The sequence below is a fragment of the Pelodiscus sinensis genome, chromosome 5, assembly GCF_049634645.1.
Source record: "Pelodiscus sinensis isolate JC-2024 chromosome 5, ASM4963464v1, whole genome shotgun sequence".
NCBI classification, from domain to species: Eukaryota; Metazoa; Chordata; order Testudines; family Trionychidae; genus Pelodiscus; species Pelodiscus sinensis.
In genome coordinates this window covers 46,426,781-46,446,945 of record NC_134715.1, presented here as the reverse complement: position 1 = coordinate 46,446,945, position 20,165 = coordinate 46,426,781, and the positions used below count along the sequence as shown (strand labels likewise).

The window sequence follows — 20,165 nt, the reverse complement described above, 5'->3', positions numbered from 1 at the left end:
AGCCTATAAGGCGCCATAGGACTCCTCGCCACTTTTTACATTACAGAGTAAATATTATAATGCCACCATACAAATACATCAGTAATATGATATATCAATTTTTATTCTCAACTATACCTCCCCTACAGGCTTACCTCTTGAACACCAATTCCGAGTATATCAATTCTATAAAGTACATACTCTTATTCGCTATACTATCATTTCCTATTTTAAACAGGTGAAAATGGCACTTTCATTGAAATTAAATCATTCACTGTTCACTTGAAGTACTGTGTTTACAAACACTGTGTCTAGCACTAAACCCCTTGTCACTGCAAATTTCAGAGACATAACATTTATGTGCTTTAGTCCATTAAGTTGCAGCCCTTGTTTAGAGGTGGTGTCAATGGAGAGTACAAAATCGTAATGCAAGGAAACACAACCATATTTGTAATTAAATATATCAGTTATAAGCAGACCAAGACGACAAACACTTGTCACTTGATACAATTTTTCTATATATTTAAGCAAAGAAAAAATATAGATAGCACATGCCTGAGATTTATCTTCTATTCTAAACAGATATTTGGCAAAGCCTTTGCTTGCCATTACTTAACTAGCCTGTTTACTGTAGATTTAATTTGTTAACTCTCCAAAATGAGAGTGGTTTATATTCATGAAAATGAAATTAGTATTTTCTTTCTGCTCTTTGAGGAGGAAAGATCCTTTTGTCTTCCAGAGCACATCCCCTCATATAATCTAGAAAGCATAACATGATCTGAGGTTACTCGTAAATTAATAGTTGTGGAACAATATTCAAATTAATTCCTGTTTTATGAAAAAATATTTGCATTCCTCTTTAACTTCATAATTATTTTATCATATAAACCAATTACTCTGGACAATTTATGTTATATAAAAGCACCATTTTTCTTCATGTGCTACTTTATCAGGTATTGCTAACGGAAGAAAGAAAGCTTTAATTTTTTTTTAAATGAAGCAACTGAGTTCATTTAAGTTGCATTTATATCGAACATTATAGCATTCATTTTCACACTTAGTTTATTCATTTTATTTGACTAAGTTTCAGATTTGAAGACTCATTGAGCACATTACAGATAATTTTTATTTTATTGCTTCCCTCTCCCTCCTTCTTCAGCTATTTGCTCTTTAATGCATATTTACATGTATGGTCCATGTGGAGAAGACTTACTCCTTACACACATGAAAAAAAATCACCCATGTGCTTGTACGGATTAAGAAAAAATGCAAAATCACTTTAGGTAGGATACGCTCAGCAATCAACTCTTCTTAACATGTTGTAAATAAATAAGAAACAAATGGTTAGCAGATCAACTGGCAAGATAGTCAATTTTTTCACACGTCAGGAGTTTTGCAGTATGTTCAGTTTCTTCTTTGGTCATAAGTAAGAAATACTGATTCAGAGTATCTAAGAAAAAAATCAGATATATAGCATTTGAATAATAGGCATCCCTGAAAATCAGAATTGAAACGTAAGGACAGATCTATACTAGAAAGCTTTAACTGTGGGCCAAATCCTGTTATTTATTTTATAGAAAGTCAATACCTAGGGAACAGGCATGAGGAAAGTTTCACATGCTCTTTTGCCACAAAGCAAAATACCAGAATGATTTGAAAGCAGTGATAGGAGGTTGCTTCCTTTTCAGTCCCAAAGGTAAGTGTTTTGTTGAGCTGGTAGAATAACACCCATGTGCACTCCCATGTATTGCAATCATACCAAATACAGCAGTGCATACTGCTCTGTTAGAGCAGTAGTACAACACTTACCAGAGCAAGCGCCATGGCCAGTCTGAAAAAAATCCTTCTCTATGTTTGCAAGTTAGTACAGGGCCTATGATATACAAATGATCAGCAATTGTTCCATGAAAATAGTTGATCAAATGAAAATCTGTCTTCAACATATTTTCTTTAAGATTTTGAGGTTTTTTTGTAGAGAAAATAAATGAATTCCCAAAATATATAAATTAACATTACTGGAAAGCTGAAGCATCCATTTTGGAGTGCTCAGTTTTCTAAAATCCTTTCCTAATATTTTAAAAAACCCATCTCAGGTGCAAATTTCAATTTTGATGAAGGCCATTTTTCTTCAAATTGTATTGAATGAAAAAATTCCATCAGCTTCAGACAAGACCAGTCTCCTACCCTCATAAAAATTGTAAAATACAGTTCTTGTCACATTTGTGAGTTATTTTTGCGCTCCGCCTTTTACATAGGTACAAAATTCTATGCCTCCAATATCCTATCCACCCCCTGCAAAAATGAGATCCCAGAATTAAGCATGGCAATTTTACTATTGCTCACAGCACAAAAACAAGCCCTGAACATCCATACATTTCAATTGACATCAACTGAGTACGCAATGCAAAAGATGATGGCAGGAAAATGGCTATGATATATTCTACTAAAATTTGTCAGCATTGCAAACAAAGTTAAACTGCAGCACTAACATAATTGAATTAAGTATTAATATTTTTGTTCTCTCATGCTTTTCTTAAAATGAGAAAAGTTTGAGCTATAGGAGAAAGCACACTTCAGTTATTATTGGATGAAAACCAAGTTTGTCAGCTTAACTCTTAAAGCTTTGATGAAAACATCATGGGGCGAGGCAGAGTGGAATAGGCCAAAAAATAACCTTACCTAAAATTGCAGAAGAAACAAATTTTCCTTTTTAAGGTTATTCAATTATGGGCTAATTACAGTAAATTCCAGATGATGGGGCAGAAAGAATGGCAAGAATGAGGCACAGGAACAGCTAACGAAAAAGAATAATGGAAACCTTAAGAAAAGGTAATCTAGCACTCAAATTACAGAAACGTAATGAATATTTTCCATTCAATAATGAAACTATTGTATATTTTTTATATTAAAGAACTGAAGGTAATGGAATTTTTCTTCATTAAAAAAAGACTCAAATCTCTCCTTGCTAGGGTGACTATTTCCCAAAGGAAAAATGGGACATCCCCAGCCACTTGCCTAAAGGCACCCTGCACCATTGGGCCTCTGCCACTCACCTTAGCATCCCCCTTCTCCAAGGGCAGATGTTGCTGGTCACTGGAACTGTGCTTGGCCCCCACATGTTAAAATGCTGCCCACTCCAAATCCTGCCAGCCCTGTGAGGCATCTCCCCTCTCAGCTGTGTTTCTCCTCATTATTCCCTACTTTATTGACAAACGTGGATATTTGGCCCATTTACTCTTGCCAACCTCTCAAGCTGGCGAAAGTAAATGGGACAAAAGCCCACTTTTGTGCAAAAGATGTCAGGACAACTGGAACAGAGTTTAAAAATGAACTCGCCTGGCCAATGGGGATATAGGGTCACCCTAATTTTTGCAGCCATTGAACAGAACTTTTAGTAGACTGAACTAATGAAGTGCCCAAACCTGACTGACTTGCAATAATTGTAATAGTAGTTGGAGGCTTAACTCCTTCAATCACTTTAAAATCCCACCTTCACATAAAAATCAGTACTGCAAATATATGTATTCCATGTAGATGTGTGGCTGCTACAAAAATGTACAATACAAATGAAAAAACCTTAGAGCTTTTATTGTCTTAACAATTAAAGCATGAGAAAAGATGGATCAAGTGTGATAAAATTGTTCAAAATAGATTACTAATAAATCTTGTATAACAGTAAGTGTACTAAAAGTAATCCATATCGTCAGATTCATCTATCTGACTCTCGCTACTTTAGAAGGTTCTTTTATTCCAAGTAATGTCAATGGAAAAAATCAGGTTCAGTTTAAGCAAAAAGATCCCTATCAATTTTCACCATGAAGAAAATTAACTTATACAGAATGAACCTCCCTGGTCCTGCATCCAGGAGACTGGAGTGGTCCTGAATAAGGGAATTTGACAGACCAGGGGAGCTCAGGCATCCAGGCTCTCCTCGTGGTGGCTGTTCCAGGAGAATCCAGAGATCTGATCTCTTCTGGCCCATGTCCCTGGCTCTGCTGCCCACATCCTGTTCCCATGGCTCTACTCTCTGCCCCGAGCCCCATGCAGGGTGGCAGCTGCTGATGAAGTACCCCGGCCTGCACACGACAGCAGCTGCTCCTGGGACTCCCTGCCCCCAGGTCTCTGGGCCTGCAGGCTGCCACTGACCAGACAGGCTCCACTCCCGGCCACTCTCAACCTCTGTTGGCTGTGGCTCTCTGGTCTAGAAACATCTGTGGTGTTGCCACACCATGGATATTGCTGGACCAGAGAATCCCAGACTACAGAGGTTAAACCTGTATTAATGTTACAGTTCAAACAATTTACAGATCAAATTTTCCAACAGCACTTGTAGAACTGAACTCACAATTTTGAACAAAATGGCATGTATTCATTTTTGAGGCTATGTTGAAGTTTCCATTCAAATATAGAATTAAGATTATAATTTCTCCAACCAGAGATTTTTTTTTAACTGAACAGGTATTTGTTTCTATTAAATAAAATATAAGAAGACATGGGAGAAGAGCCATTAGTCTTAGTTGGAGGTCTAGTCACAACCAAAATGAACAACAACAGGAGCCCGCTCTAAGTTTAGAGCACATCTTCTATTGCAGCATCCATTATTTACTTACATTAACATCTCAAACTCTTTTCAAAACAATCCTTAGGCCTATACTCATTTTGAATATGGAAAATGGCCCATTAAGTCTTGACACATATTAAGTATGCCTGCTAATTCCTTCTCTTCTCTTCCCAATATAGAAGACTGGAAGAGTTTGTCCCATATATGACCGATTCCAATTCTGTACCCAGGAAAATAGTATAATGCAGCTGAGGGCTTGAAATTTGCCACTTCCTTTTTCCCTTTTTGCTAATTGTTGTCCTCTTTGTAATGTTAATACTGGGATTAAGTCAGGAGGATTGTTCTGGGACTGCCCCTTATAAGGAGAGTTTTGGAATGCATATGGAATAGGAACAACATACTAGTGTTTTTATCTCAACCAAATCTTGGAGGACTTCTTGATTAAACTAATACTGTCCAGCTGGTTGTCATTAAGATCCTCCTCTAGGGCATTCTGATAGTGTTTAAAAACAATTAAGATTAATTTGCATCTACACAGTGTACTAAAATTAAGAAAAATGCTTCCAAATTAAAAGGGCAAGTAAACAGCTTATTGTATTCAAAACATTAGTTTGGAAGAATTTCAAAACAGAGATAAAATTGAGCTCTGATATCCAGATATAGAACCCCACAGCATGGAAAGGGGAGAACAGAAAGTTGTGATGATTTCATATCTAAGGGTACGTCTACACAGCAACTTTAGTCGACATCTACACAGAAAGAAGTTATTTTGAAATAATGCTGAAATACTGTCAAGCTGGAGGCCTTCTTACTCCAACGCCTGTAATCCAGAGGAAGAGTGCTCTATTTTGAAATAAGTGCTGTGTAGACGCTCCCAATTTGGAAATAACTCAAAAACAAGCTACGCAAATTGAGCCATGTCCTGATGTGTAGATGCACCCTAAGAGATTATATATAACAGAGTGAACATTAGAATTAAATAGAAATGTCACTACAATATAATTTTCTGACAATGATTCTAACCATTGAAAAAATATACTGGTCACAATATAGAATATAGGTTAATATTTTCAAGTAATATTTTAAATTATTTCCCAGTTCATTTTCAGAAACATTTTTAATGCTTTTACTCCCATACTGTTTTGAAAAATTTGGTCTAAGCTTTGATTTAGCTCCATTTCTACAATTCAATAATGGTAATACACCCAAAGAATAAATAAGTCAAACAAAAAAAGAGGGGGTAAGAATATTTCGCCATTACTTCAAATAAGCTTATAGACCAGGTTTATAAACATAGTATTGGTACATTTCTTTACAAAAGGAACCTGTCCATTGACATTCTGTATATTCATTCTGAAGAGATCTCTGAGCCTTTTCCAGACTCTCTATCCTATACCGTCCATGAAACTAGGAAGGTCTCCACAGGTCAGACTGAGAATAATTTCTGTTTGTAACATGAAGGAGTAGGCAGCACACAGATAATACTGTTTAGGTTTTAATTTCACTAATGAAGACTGGAAACGTACCATTAGAGAAGCATAAGCAATAGAGAGAGTGCTTAGCTATATTTGCAATTAGGACTAAAGTGAAGACACGAAAGGGACAAATAGAGACACAGAATTTAAGCCTGGCAAGTTTTAAAAGAATTCAGGAAGTCCTGGCTGAAGTTAAATAAGCTAACAAATTGCAAAGAAAGTACCCAAAAGGGAAACAGAAATTAGAGGTTGTTACCTCTAGAAAGACAACAGATACCACATATCAATCAAATATGCCAACCTTACCCACACCTTTGGTTTTGCTATCAATATACAAAATTGTATCTTCCACAGCTGTCTAGACACTGAGACAATATTGATTGATTTTATGATATGATTAAAAAAAGAGAATCTTTTCAATCTTACGGCTAATTGGTAGTTTATGTCATAGGACTTGCTGATCTTGGTCTAGTGCTTAACAAACTATAGTTCACACTATTAAAATATTTAAAACTGTTACAAAAAATGGACAATTTGATTGGATTCCATTGATATTACCAAAATGGATTCAGTATAAAACTCCATTCAGCCTCTAACACCATGATGTTTATCTTGGGACTTGCTTATATGGCTTCCTACCCACAACACTATCTGGTCATTCAGGCAAACATCACAATTGTTTGCTTTTGGCAGGGAGGCTTGTGTGTCTGCATGTAGATGAGACGTGTGCAGAGGTAACTTGTATGAAACATGGAGCCTGATTTTTTTTAGCTTTTATGCCAAAGAGAATCCCTCTAAACAAACAATATGTACAAGGAAAGTGTTTTCAATGATGCCACAAATAGACAATTAAATGAAACCCACTTGAGACTTACCCCTTAAAACTGGCTGCATGCTGCGGTTGAGCTCTGTGGTAGGTATGACACCACCACCTCAGTATATGCTGCAACATCATGTGGAATGAGAACTGGCAAACCATCACTTTCGAGCACCTTCAAAAACTAAAATAAAAGTAAGACGTCAATTTTAACACCTCTCATCCTTGATATTAGAATCATTTGGTAGATTTAATAAATTCCAAAGATGGTTTATTTTTCTTAGGTTGATACTCAGGTTCCTCTAAAATTTTTAAGAAACACTTTTTTTGCATCTCATTATCCTGCCAAAAAACTGTTAATATTCTTTCATCTTTAAAAAGCCCTACAAGCATACACAAAACCTGGCAAATATCTCTCTCTCTACTTTAGAATAGAAAATAAAGAAGCACACCATGAAATCTGTTTAAATATTTGATGGTTGTTGCTTGTCTTTGCTGAGTCATTTGATTAACAGTTACCCTTTGATTATTTGATTGCTCCAGTCTTGATGTTCATAGAGGAGGTATCACTTTCACAGGATGAGACAAGAAGCAGCGAAGCAGAGAGAGAAAGCTGAATTGGTTCTCACATGGCTAACTCTGCTTCTCATTGCATGTGAAACGTTCCATGGTGAGTGAAAGTTGCAGAATGCACATATCCATATTCCACTTCCAACAAGTATATTGACAATCTCAGTACCAGAGATACTCTGATCAGCCAACAGGAAAAGAGAGGTAAGCATTAATCCACCTGCTGTTCACCTGCACAGACTGAGTTGAAGAAACACAAATTTTTCTGTAAAATTAAAGTGACACTTAGCAAGTATTTTTTGATCCAAACTAAAGAGAGTTGTTTAAAGGTGATGAACTGAGATTTGATATAAATGATTGTTATAATTTCAGTAAAATGTGGATATATTTACATATTTCCTTTTTCAGCTTACAAAGATGTTAGAACTCTGCTAAATTTCTGTAATTTTGAGCCTGCACTGTAATAGTTTCCACATTCAGAATTTCACTTTGAAGCCCTCATTCTGCAAGCTCTGAACACATGAAAAATCCCTTGAAATATGTGGAAATCCCATCTTGGTAGTATTTGCATGATCATGCCCCGAGTTTCCCTTCTGCCAGATTCTCAAAAGGAAAATGAAGTTAAATCTACAAACATTTTTTCTTTAAAATGCTCCAAAAGTGATAAAATCAAGATCATGTCCCCATAGTCCTAGGGCCTGTCATTAACCCAAACCATGTTTGGGTCCTGACCTAAAGAGCTTACAACATAATACAAAATGCAACTAGAGAATAAAGAAAATAGTGGGGATGGAGGATGGGAAAAGGACTGTAAAGAATATGCATAGGATAGAGTAAAAGTTGGGATCACTGACAATAATTTAAGGTAGTGTTTCTCAAACTGTGCTCCACAGAGCCTCAGGGCTCCACGAGACATCTCCAGGGGCTCCGCAAGGTTGACAAACTGGAAACATCGATAGGTGCAACACATACAATCAGTCGACCACTGGGGCTCTGCATAAATTTTTACTCATGTAAAGGGCTCCGGAGTCCAAAAAGTTTGAGAACCGCTGCTTTAAGGCATCTCAGGAAGCAATAATTTGCAATTTATCTAGAATAAGCTCACCCAGAAAATAGGAAATTATCAAATTATTTTTCCTCTGTATAAGCTGTTTTGTACATCTCTCTCTCTAATAGAAACTTGAGCACTGAAGCAGCAACCTCATCTTCCTCCAAAATGGTTTTGCACAGTCTAGTAAGAGAACTAATTTTCCAGGATAGTGAAGTAATAATGTACGTTTCCCTACATTTTTATAATCAAATGTGACAAAGTCCACTGTCTTTACTGGAAACTTTACTTATCATCCTTTGCCAGCTTCCTGGAGAGGAGCCTCTCTCTACAAAAAGACATTGTCTGACACTTGAAAAAAAATCACTCAACCATCACTCCTTTCTGATGATGATTCTCTTTTCTGACTTCACATCCTAAGATCACTGACAGTATAAAGTGAATTTCTTGGGTCCAGAGAACTTCATAGTTCATAGATCACTCATCTAAATTATTAGATGGTGTTTACTATCTTTTTTTGGCAGATGTGAGTGAGAGGAAACAGCTACATAGGGAAGAAACATAAGGAAATCCTCCATTCCTTAAGAAATCACAGCTATGTAGTTTAGAATAATATAACATAGGTATATAAAATGAGTGATACAGAGACAGAAATGCAGACATCCAATAACACAAAAAGGACACAATGGAATAAAAAAACAACACTTGCAGAACTAACTAGCAGTCAAAAACCCTTCTAAGAGAATGAGCTTAGTATGAGTAAAATAGCTAAAACTGCCTAAGAACTTAAGTTGGGTGGCAGCAGATTGCTAATGCCAGTGACATTCTTAAAAAAAAAAAGTTCTCAAACAATCTAATCACTCTTTCCACTCTCTCTCTCTCTCACACACACACACAGACACCACATACTCAGACATATTCTAGGCTTCAGAGTGATGTGTACTGAGTGTATTGATGTGTGTATAGCAGACATTGTGCTGGAATAGTTGTTAATTTGTGTGGGAGCTGTGGCAGTTGAGTCAAGTTGTCTATCATCTGTAGTCTCCCCATACAGGTCCTTACATGGGTATATATTAATAAAGGAAAAGTAGTGATTAAGTTAACACTGGTATAACCATAATCTAGGAAACTTGGCATGGCACAGCTACATACCTTATTGCAGCTATCCACAGCACCTGTGTGTAAAGACAAAATGATTGAGAGCTACAAAAGCGGATGGAAACATCACAAAATCTGATGAATCAATCTGGTTATGTTTTCAATAAAAAAAGCTCTTAGCCATGCTAGTAGCTACTTCTTATAGCTTAATATTATTGCAGAAAGACATTCTAGGCTTCAGTATGACACACGATTCCAGAATAGTCATCTGGAGAAAAAGGCTGTGGTTTTATTTTTTTCTTATGAAAACAAAATATTACTAAAGCAAGTTAATTAACATGAATTTTAATACTTGCTGTTACAGTAAGCATGACAAATTGATACTATCAGCCATACAAAACAACTGCACATCTGTGCCTAAAAGGGGCATTGCACACTTCTGAAGCTTTTTTGAAGAGTAAGGGAAGCCAAAGGAAGAGAGACATCCCACAGTTGTGCCCTGCTCACCAGGCTATTGGTTATGCTGGGGTGAGATGCCGTCTTAATGAAAATTAGGCCTCTAGAAAATTTTCATTTTGCATTGGAATGAAACTAATTTAGAAACCTCAGGCTTTTTGTTCCACAGAATTTATTTTTGACCAGACCTACTATTCATATCTGATCTAGTACAGCTGAACTATAATTTATTATAATCAGAGAATACACTATGGAGCCAAGGTATGGAGTAGATTAGAAATGCTACTGTAGTGCCAGAGGTATGGTCAGACAGAGTTAAATTTTAAACTAAAGTATCTTCAAACCCCTTTCTGAAGGCTTAACATTTGTTCTTAGGTGTGTGTGGGGGGGGGGGGGGGAAGGGGAGAGATAATGCCTAGTACTTTCAGCAGCTACTGACCTCATAAATGCTCTATGAGCATGAATGAAAAGGACCTTTTATAAACAAAAACAATTGTATATTTTAGAGGATGCCCTCCCCCCCCAGATAAAAGAGAAAAATGCTTAACCAATGACTTACATTTATCCTCCTTTCATCTCTTCTTATGCATAGCAACATGTACCATGAGTTGCTCAGCACTTACTATGTTCAGAAAGAGGAAAAATGAGTCTTGACGTAAAGGAGTCCACAATCAAAGGGACAAATATTTAGCTTTACCCCAAAATTATAGTTTTCAGGTATATTAAATGACTAGTTCCAGCTTTTTTTGGGGGGGGAGGGGGGTAGTTTGCTGACATATAGACAGCTATAATATTTGAGAAGGGCCTTAACTTGCCCATTTTTTCATATGTGCTCATATGCTTTGACACCAATTGTAACAATGAGCCATATCCTCAGTGTAAACTAAAAGCAGCTTCCTTGAAATCAATGGAGCTATGCTTTGTGTTGACAGTGTAGCCTAAAATTCTGTCTTATAGAACATGCTGTTGATTCGGATCCATGTTTTCTTCCTCCCTCCCTTCACTAATCAGAAGATTCTTTATAGCCTTTCCAAAGGGCAGGTACCATAATTTGGATGGGAATCAGATGATTATTGTTACTCATACTGCCTAATGCACGTTCTATGTCAGTTTTAATTGTCTGTACAGTAGAGGAAGAAGGGGGAGATATCCAGTTGCAACCATCAACAGTTTTCAGCAGCATGTTGTTCCTGTCCTGTTCTGGAGCCAATTCTGACACTCCTGCTGCCATTCAGTAGGAATTCTTCTGATGGACACTGGAGTACCCAGTAATAACTTATATTGGTCAAGTCCACATATTAAGCCAGAGACCTTGTGAGACTGGATCCCAAAACAGTTTTGTAACTATGTAATTGCTCTTTTATAGTTAGTCTTGTTATTGTTATATCTGCACACACATGGTAGAGCTATTCTTGCAATTTATCACTAATCTTATGATTAAAGTAACTTTTCATGACCCATTAGCTAATACTTGCAGCTTCTAACAACTCCCCAGTCATTTGTACATAATACAACTTGATTTAAGTTCTGACAAAAAGGAATTTATTTTTAATTTTGGAGAGAGAAGAACTTCTTAATTGCTGAACTGTATATTCCCTATTGAAAAAGTGTCACAGCACATCTATGGTTTATTTCTCTTTTATAGAGGGATTAATGGGAGGAAAAGGTTGTACAGGTTGGACCTCCTGTGTTTGGCACCATCAGGACCTGACCAGTCCCTGATGAGGGATTTTGGCAGACCAGGTGAGGACATTTCTTATCCCCCATCACTAGCCCCATCCTGCGCTGTCCCAACTGTTAACCTCTCAGCTGTCTCCCACTTCTTGCTGGCCCTGCTGATCTACCTGTAAGCCCTGCTACCTCTGTGCACCAGGCTCCTGCAGTTGTGCACAGCCCAGCTGCCTCTGCTCGCTGGGCTCCTACTGCTTTGCCAGGAACCCCCTGCCTTTGCGCACTGGGCTCTCAGTGCCACACTGTGCAGCCTCACTGCTTCTGTGCGCCGGCTTCCCGCTGCAGGGCCTGGCTCCTGCTGCCACTCTGAACAACTCTGAAGCCTCTGCACTGGGCTCCAGCTGCCACATATGGAGCTCCCGCAGCCCTGCCAGGAAGCCCTGCTACCATGCCTGCGAGCCCTGTAAGCTAGTACTAGCCCTCCACTGGGACACTATGGTCCTGGAACACCCATAACCCTGCTGGACCACGGATGTTGCCAGACCAGAGAGTCCCAGTTAAGAAAGTGCCAGCCTGTAATAAAAAGATACTTGAGCAAGAATGTAATTTTTTGGGAGTGGGGGAGATGTCCTCCCACAAATAATGAATATTTTGATTTTTTCCATTGTAAATTGGGACAATTTTTCAAAAAATGTGATTTTATTTATAGAAGAGGTTCCTGGCCCTCTTTTTTTTACAAAAAACATAGTAGATCAAATGAATGAAGAACAATACAATTATGCTGGCACTTTGGATAGGGTTTCTTGAAAAGACATAGCTTGATTCTGCATACAAAGCAGAATATTCAACTGTGCAGAGAAATATGACATAGGCCACTGCAGACAAATTTCCATTAATCTTAATTAAACCTTGTGTGTTTTGTTTGCCAAAGATGATAAAGAGTTTCAGACATCTCTTTACTCTAATTTTCACTTACAGCTTTTGTATACCAAGATATAGGAATAAATTTATTGTAGTCCAGATAATCCTATCCTAACTCATAATTTTTTAACTTCTTTATCTTGTGTATGCCATTCTTCATCTTCATTCTCAAGAGGTTAATCTCTCTCCCTTCGCCCCTGCAACATCTACCTTCTGCCATTACGGCAAAAGCTAGGCCTCCAAACTGTAATGTCTCTCTCCTTGGGGACAATTTTCATAAGTTCTAATTGTCATTCATTTGGGCTCTCATTTTCTCCCTTCTCCAACTAACTTTTTTGAACACTATTATTCAATCATTCAGTTGCTGAGATCCCATCATATCTCTGACTGCTTACACTAATCTTTGATACAGCCATATCGACTTTGCTGAACCACATCGACTTTACTGTAATGAACATAAGCTCTCACTTGAATCTTTCACTTCGCCTCGGAGCAGATTTCAATCAGTTTTCATCCACTCATCTCAGTCTACCTTTTCAAAGTTTAATTTGAGCTCTAACATTGTCTCAAAACCATTTCTAAGCATATTGCTGAAAGGGAATACGACGCAAATCTGCTGGAATTAGGGAAAGGTAAAATGCTTTAGGAGTGAAAGATTAATTCTGCTTTAGTTGTACATGTCTCTGTAGGAAATACATAAGGATATCCCATCACAGTCTGAGTTAAATTCTTTTCTGATGTTGCAAGGTTTCTCGTTTGTTTTTTTACTCCCACCTGACAAAATGAGAAAAGATTGCTGGAGCATGGAAGTACATTTATTGCTTAAGATAATGAAATTTTAATGGAATGCTGTACTGGCAAAAGATTCAAAGATCATATAGCTGATGATTTCAAAGTTATAGTTCTCTTGCTGACAGCAAATATCATCCATGCACATAACTGACTAGCAAGATAAGAAAAATAAAGTTACTTTGGGTTTTCAGATTTCATCTTCTTTATTGGTTTGCTTTAATTTCTTGCACTGGTAAGTCCCAGTCCTCCAGGGCAGAACAAAGAGGTACAACCAACACACAAACCGATCTCAATGCCACACTGAGACTTTGGCTCTAAAATTAAGGCTTTATCTTGAAATGCATCTACATACAAAAGTTCCCTTATATATGCAGATGTTTGTCTTGGCATGCTCTTTTATAGGCCTGATCTCTGTAACCACTGTATGATTTCAATTCTTATTGAATGCAAAGTAAAACTTAGAGGACATTCCCATAGAATTTAACAGCGGAAAAATAATCAACTTGGGTGCTTTGAAAGTATAAAAAACAAATGGGATTAATTGATAATTCATACTTCCTAGGCATTTTTAATCAATTCTAGGATATATTGTATCTGATATAGATTTGTTGTGTTAAATTGTTCAGGAGTTTTGATGAGGGGTCAGTTGAAATCCTTTGGAATTAGAGTGGCTATAGGTCCAGTGCCTAAAGAATGTACTCCAGGATGGTGGGTGCAAGAGTTGATTGGTTTACAGGTGTATAAATCAATGGATGCCTTGTTGCAAGATACCTTGTATCACTTGTTAAATCCAAGTATCTACTTACAGTTCAATTCCTTTATTATGGATAGCTTCAATATAGATCATAGATACTAATATAAATCTGAAGCTTCCCACCCCTGCTCTTTTTTTCCTTCCCCCCTCTTCTTTCTCCCCTAATTATTTTGGGTCTGCACATCCTAAACTCAAAACTCTGGTCATCTGAAGAAGTGGGCTATGCCTACAAAAGCTCATATCATCATCTAATTGTTTTGTTAGTCTATAAAGTACTACCAGACCATTGGTTGTAATATAAATCATATTTTGGGTTTCTTGGCAGTCAAAACATTGGAAAAAAGTAGGCTCAATGTGAACTTTTTTTCCCCATAATTTTGGAAAATTCCAAAGTCAGTAAAAAGTCCAAGTTCTCATTTTGATTTGGGACATTTTTAACTTCTTAAAATAATAAATAAAAGCATAGGAAATCAAGAGCTTAACTCACAAAGCCAAGAGCAGAGACACCCCTTATGCTCAGTAGCCCAGGGTTTTGAGTGGTTATCCAAGAAATGGAAAATTCTGATTGAAAACTCTGGAACAAGGACTTGAACCTAGATCTTGACCCTTTCAAGTGCACATCTAAATCTGGCTTCAGAGCAATGTTTGAAGAGTGTTCAGGAAGTAAGATAAGGAACAACAAATTGAACCATGACGAGAAAACGTAATATTCAATAGTTGTTCATTAAGTGAGCATCATCTATCCAGGGCACAGAATGAGGCAGTGTTATGAAACTGTTTTGGAGTTAGTGCTAAGTGAGAAACCGCTTTCTTGTTCTGGGGGGAAAATTAACACTTAAAATGATTTCACAAGTCAGGAAGACAAAGTAGAAGTTTCAGTATATTTTGTCAATTGAAAATTTGGAAAAATATCTTGTCAATTGAAATAATTCATTCAATAATTTGATAATCATTAGTGAGATAAAAAGGCATTTCAAAAGTATAGGTTAAATCCTAGTGTGGAGAATGAAAAGGAGCATAAACTGTCAAATTAAATGTAAACATATAATAAGGAAAGCCAAAGAGGAGTCTGAAGACCATCTGGCCAAAAACTCAAAATGTAACAGCAATTTTTTTAAGTACATCAGAAGCAGGAAGCCTGCTAAACAACCAGTGGGCCACTGGATGGTCGAGATGCAAAAGTAACACTCAAAGATAATAGGGTACAGGCCGTCCTTGCTATAAGTCCAAGATACATTCCAAAAAACTTGGTTTACAGAGAAAACTTGAAAATGGTTTTTTTTTTCTGTGTCTGACTTCCATTTGCACAAATTGGGATGGGTTTTTTTGCGCTACTTCAGAGTGGGGAATGGGCGGATTTATAATGCACTAGTTCCTATGAGTGTCAACAACTTTGTAACAGATATATACAGGGGTGACTCATAGCAGGGACGCCCTGTAATTGCAGAGAAATTAAATTCTTTGCTTTGGTCTTCACATCTAATGATGTTCAGGAGATTCCCAAACCTAAGCCTTTCTTTTTAGGTGACAAATCTGAGGAATTGTTCTAGATTGAGATGTCAGAGGAGGTTTTGAAATAAATTGATAAATTTACAGGTAACTAGTCACTGGGACCAGATGGCATTCACACAGGAGTTTTGAGAGAACTCAAGTGTGAAATTGCAGAACTATGAATTGTGGTTTGTAACCTATCCTTTAAATCTTCTGTACCTAATGACCGGAAGATAGCTAATGCGATGTCATTATTTTAAAGGCGCTCTAAAGAGGATCCTGGCAATTACACCAGTAAGTCTAATGTCAGTACAGGCAAATTAGTTGAAACTATAATAAAGAATACAATATGATTGTCAGACACATAGATGAACAAAATTTGTTGGGGGAAAAGTCAACATGGCTTCTGTAAAGGGAAATCATGCCTTACTAATCTACTAGAGTTCTTTGAGGGGGTCAAAAAGCATGTGGACAAGGAGGATCCAGTGGTTATAGTGCATTTGGATTTCCAGAATGCCTTTGACAAGGTCTCTCACCGTAGCCTCTTAAGTAAATTGTCATGGGATAAGAGGTAAGGTCCTCTTATCGACTGACAACTGGATAAAAGAAAGGAAACAAAGGGTAGAAATAAATGGTAAGTTTTCAGAATCAAGAGAGTTAAGTAGGGTGTGTACTGGGACCAATTTCTGGAGAAAAGTATAAACAGTGAGGTGGCAAAATTTGCAGATGATATTAAATTGCTCAAGATAATTAAGAGCAAAGCAACTGTGAAGAGCTTCAAAAGGATCTCACAAAAATAGAGGACTAGGCAACAATGCCAAATGAATTAATTTTAATGTCGATAAATGCAAAGTAATGCACATTGGAAAAATAATCCCAACAGTACAAACAAAATGATGGGGACTAATTTATCTATAACTACTCAAGTTCATCTGCAAATTTGACACCATCAGCTCAGGATTAAACAAAGACTGTGAATGGCTAGCTAACTACAAAAGCAGTTTCTTCTCTCTTGGTATTCACACCTCCAGATCAGTTGCTAGAAGTGGGCGTCATCCTCCCTGATTGAATTTACCTTATCATCTCTAGCCTGATTCTTGCCTGCATATTTATACCTGCCTCTGGAAATTTCCACTACATGCATCTGACAAAGTGGGTCTTTGCCCACGAAAGCTTATTCTCCAAGGGTATTTCTACACTACCACCCTAGTTCGAACTAGGGTGGTTAATGTAGGCAACCGGAGTTGTAAATGAAGCCCGGGATTTGAATTTCCCGGGCTTCATTTGCATATTGCTGGGCGCCGCCATTTTTAAATGTCCGCTAGTTCGGACTCCGTTCCCGCGGCTACACGCGGCACGAACTAGGTAGTTCGGATTAGGCCTCCTATTCCATTATGTATGTATAAATCACTTTCCCATGTTAATGGCTGTGCATTCACCTATGAATTCAGTGTAACTGGGAATCCTTCATCCAGAAGCAAAGTTATAGTGTTAATAAGACTAAGCTGTCATAGCTTGGAAAGAATGCTGGAACCCACAGAAATTTGAACAAACTTCAGCATTTTTTCCAGCAGGATCAAGCATAAGGGTATGCAAGATTGACACAAAGTGTATTCATAATGCCTAATTTTACTGTTAACTGACTACACATGGGAATTGCAACATGGATTTGACTTGCTGTTGGCCATGACAACAATTCTGCAAAAACAGTGATTGCAATAAGGCAGAATCCATAGAAACCAATTTTGCTGCATATTTCACTAAGTGATTTTTGAACTTCAGGGCACATTAATATAATTAAAGCAACACAGTTGCTGAATAACGAAAAGTTCCAACCACTTGTGGGTTACTTTAAGGTGCCTAGGAAAGCAACACTTTTTTAAAAAATTAAAGTGCCCCACTGTAAAGAAAACCACCACACTGCAGAAGAGAGGACAAGTAAATGTTTTATACGCTTTCCTTAAGGAATGGCACAATTTTTGTAGTATTTCTTTCAGCTAAGGAACTGCCATGTAAAAATCCTCTTTAGTAAGCCCAACATTCTACCCTGCTCCCTCACTCGTCCTGTGTGTAGACCTGCCTTATCAAATAAAATACATGAAATAACTGTCTGAAAAATGAAAAAAATTAAACAAAGCAAAGAAACAGATGCTACAGTATTACATATTTTATAAGCTATACATTGCACTATACAGTCAGCTGTACTTTTGAAAGTAGTTATTTTAAAGTTATTTCAATGATTTTCTCCATGTCTTAATTTCTGCATCTGATGGTTCTTTTATGTTTACATGATTTGATTTAGCCAGTCCATAAGCTTATTTATTGACAGTGTATTCACAATCTAGTTTGATAAGGATCTTTTTTTTTAAACAGGGACTATACATTTCAGAATCCGAACTTCCCTTGAGGAAAATTCAATTTTGTTTGAGCTACCAATTATAATTGTAAAGATGTTTTTCTATAAACAATAAAAATCATCCGCATTACTGCATAGTATTGAGCAAAAGTATAGTAATTTTAAACTGAAAAAACCTTTCATATTGTCAATAAAGTACATGGCATATGTTAGTTTTTTCATTGTTTTCAAAATTGTGGGTAGAGGAGATGTGACACTCAGTATTATATATAGAATCATAGAATCATAGAATAATAGGACTGGAAGGGACCTCAAGAGGTCATCGAGTCCAGCCCCCTCCCTCAAGGCAGGACCAAGCTCCGTCTACACCATCCCTGACAGATGTCTATCCAACCTGTTCTTAAATATCTCCAGAGAGGGAGATTCCACCACCTCCCTTGGCAATTTATTCCAATATTTGACCACCCTGACAGGAATTTTTTCCTAATGTCCAATCTAAACCTCCCCTGCTGCACTGTAAGCCCATTACTCCTTGTCCTGTCCTCAGAAACCAAGAGGAACAAATTTCCTCCTTCCTCCTTGTGACACCCTTTTAGATATTTGAAAACCGCTATCATGTCCCCCCTTAATCTTCTTTTTTCCAAACTAAACAAGCCCAGTTCATGAAGCCTGGCTTCATAGGTCATGTTCTCTAAACCTTTAATCATTCTTGGAGCTCTTCTCTGTACCCTTTCCAATTTCTCCACATTTTTCTTGAAATGTGGCGCCCAGAACTGGACACAGTACTCCAGCTGAGGCCTAACTAGTGCAGAGTAGAGCGGCAGAATGACTTCACGAGTTTTGCTTACAACACACCTGTTGATACAACCTAGAACCATATTTGGTTTTTTTGCAACAGCATCACACTGTTGACTCATATTCAACTTGTGGTCCACTATGACCCCTAGATCCCTTTCCGCCATGCTCCTTCCTAGACAGTCGCTTCCCATCTTGTATGTATGGAACTGATTGTTCCTTCCTAAGTGGAGCACTTTGCATTTCTCTTTATTAAACCTCATCCTGTTTACCTCTGACCATTTCTCTAACTTGCTAAGGTCATTTTGAATTATGTCCCTATCCTCCAAAGAAGTCACAACCCCACCCAGTTTGGTATCATCTGCAAACTTAATAAGCGTACTCTCTATCCCAATATCTACATCATTGATGAAGATATTGAACAGTACGGGTCCCAAAACAGACCCTTGATGAACTCCACTTGTTATCCCTTTCCAGCAGGATTTAGAACCATTAACAACCACTCTCTGACTACGGTTATCCAGCCAATTATGCACCCACCTTATCGTGGCCCTATCTAAGTTATATTTGCCTAGTTTATCAATAAGAATATCATGCGAGACCGTATCAAATGCCTTACTAAAGTCTAGGTATATGACATCCACCGCTTCTCCCTTATCCACAAGGCTCGTTATCTTATCAAAGAAAGCTATCAGATTAGTTTGGCATGACTTGTTCTTCACAAACCCATGCTGGCTATTCCCTATCACTTTATTACCTTCCAAGTGTTTGCATACGATTTCCTTAATTACCTGCTCCATTATCTTCCCTGGGACAGACGTTAAACTGACCAGTCTGTAGTTTCCTGGGTTGTTCTTATTCCCCTTTTTATAGATGGGCACAATATTTGCCCTTTTCCAGTCTTCTGGAATCTCCCGTCTGCCATGATTTTTCAAAGATCATAGCTAAAGGCTCAGATACCTCCTCTATCATCTCCTTGAGTATCCTGGGATGCATTTCATCAGGACCTGGTGACTTGCTGACATCTAACTTTCCTAAGTGATTTTTAACTTGTTCTTTGTGTATCCTATCTTCTAAACTTACCCTCTCTCTGCTTGTATTCACTACGTTAGGCACACCTCCAGACTTCTCGGTGAAGACCGAAACAAAGAAGTCATTGAGCATCTCCGCCATTTCCAAGTTCCCTGTTACTGCTTCTCCCTCCTCACTAAGCAGTGGGCCTACCCTGTCCTTGGTCTTCCTCTTCCTTTTAATGTATTTATAAAAGGTCTTCTTGTTTCCCTTTATGCCTGTAGCTAGTTTGATCTCATTTTGTGCCTTTGCCTTTCTAATCTTGCCCCTGCATTCCCGTGTTGCTTGCCTATATTCATCCTTTGTTATT

The 20,165-nt window shown here is 37.6% G+C and overlaps 1 long non-coding RNA gene across 2 annotated transcripts in view; it reads right to left on the bottom strand.

The window, feature by feature from the left end:
• Nucleotides 1–560: 560 nt before the first annotated feature.
• The window catches only part of LOC106732103 (uncharacterized), a 39,107-nt gene continuing 19,502 nt past the window's right edge, over nt 561–20,165 (bottom strand). The window contains exons 2-4 of one of the 2 annotated variants that reach the window (XR_012904137.1): nt 6,891–7,016; nt 1,789–1,852; nt 561–1,429 (exon numbers count right to left, since the gene is read on the bottom strand). This is a non-coding gene — a long non-coding RNA (uncharacterized LOC106732103). The remainder of the gene's footprint in view (nt 1,430–1,788; nt 1,853–6,890; nt 7,017–20,165) is intronic. The other variant, XR_012904136.1, reaches the window with a different exon arrangement.